Genomic DNA, 1,591 nt, shown 5'->3' with positions numbered 1-1,591 from the left:
CCCCCCCCCCCCCATTGTTATGCATTTACCTTTTGACAGTGCCTTCTTTATGTTTGTTACCTCATAACACTTGTCCTAAAAAAGCTCAACAGTGGTTTCAAATGAGGCTTCTTCCACCCTAAATGACACTAATAGCCCGTGTGATGTCTGTATTCGCAGGAGAAGATAAAGGCCAGCCCCTCTCCGACTTTCCTTTGCTTTCCTCCGTCTCCATGCGAGTCTCTCCGAGGCAGTAACTCAATACTGCAGACAGGAGTGATGTCAGTCCCCTCCCCCACCCTCCTCCCTCACATCTAATTACAATGACGACTCGGTGTATTTTCATAGCCTGGAATTCAGACGATTTGGCTCCCCAGAGAAACGTGCAATTAGTTTCAATAAAAGCTCTCCTTTTAAAAAAAAAGAGAGAGGTAATTGCAAAAAAACAGACAGAGTGACGTCGGCGGTTCGCTTTAACGTGTGACCTGCGCCCAAAAGGTTGCTGCAAGCAAAAGGTGAGGGAGCCAAGGAGAATAGCCAGGGACAGTTTAACACACCACGCATCAAAGAAATTCAGTTACACTGTCCTTCATGTGGCGCTGTCTGGTGGTCAGTCACTCAACAGGCTATTTAGCAATTAGCCAAGCAGCTCATTTTACCATAGTAGCCCACTTTGAAGACCATGGACACATTGTCTTTTTACTAATAGAGAACAGGAGGAAGTTGCACTGGTTAGACATTGAGACGGCAACTAAGCTGCTATTTAGATCCCCGCAAGTTCACACAATCTCCACTTTCTCTTGCCTTTCCACTACATCATGATCAGATTAAGAAAAGATGTGTACCATAATTTAGTCCCCAACCACTCTAGAAAAGGCATTTGGCTTAATGTTACTTCAGTAGGATGTTGGACCTTCTCTGTGCAGAATGATGTGAGATGTGTTTGACACTAGAAGGCTGTTTCCCCATCCGACTGCTGAAGGGAGAACATTTCTCTGTTCACCTTAATATATTTGTTGTATATTTCTTTTAGGTATAGTTGTACATTGTCTTCATTGCTCTAAGTGTAATTGTTGAGTAATTGTTCTGCTATCTTAACTTTTTTTTTTAATCTTATTTTATTTCTGGTATTTTCTGTATGTTTGTGTAACTTGCTGCTGTTACACAGTAGTTTCCCAGTTTGAGATTATTAAAGCCCATCTATTTACGAATTCAATCTGAGTTTAAAACGTTTTTTTGACATTCATTTGTGACATTACATAGTCGTGACAACTGGTTTAACCCTTGTGTGGTCTTCCCGTCGACCATGGAACTTTTTTGTTTTTCTGGGTCAAAATATGAAAATCTGTGATGTTTTTGAAGCTTTCCTCAATGTTTAGGTCACTTTTACCAATGTTTTACATTTTTATGTAAATTATTTTCTTCAAATGCTGTAAAATTGAATTAAACAAAATTTCAAGTGCCCATATTATGAAAACTAAATAAATAAATCCCTTTTTCTGGGATTAAGGGTGTTATTTTGTGTCTCTGGTGCTTCCACACGCATACAAACTTGGAAAAAGAAAAACTCTCTCTTCTGTTTTGAGTGAGATACGGTTTCTGAATGTCCTCT

General features: G+C 39.8%; 1 protein-coding gene across 1 annotated transcript in view; it reads right to left on the bottom strand.

Annotated features, from left to right (window-relative positions):
* Positions 1-1,591, bottom strand: part of LOC116702118 (E3 SUMO-protein ligase CBX4) — a 9,408-nt gene that overhangs the window by 5,157 nt on the left and 2,660 nt on the right. The window lies entirely within an intron of this gene.

This window comes from Etheostoma spectabile, chromosome 2, assembly GCF_008692095.1.
Source record: "Etheostoma spectabile isolate EspeVRDwgs_2016 chromosome 2, UIUC_Espe_1.0, whole genome shotgun sequence".
Lineage (NCBI taxonomy): Eukaryota > Metazoa > Chordata > Actinopteri > Perciformes > Percidae > Etheostoma > Etheostoma spectabile.
Note: the sequence above shows the minus strand (reverse complement) of the source record. Positions and strands in the feature narration are given on the sequence as shown.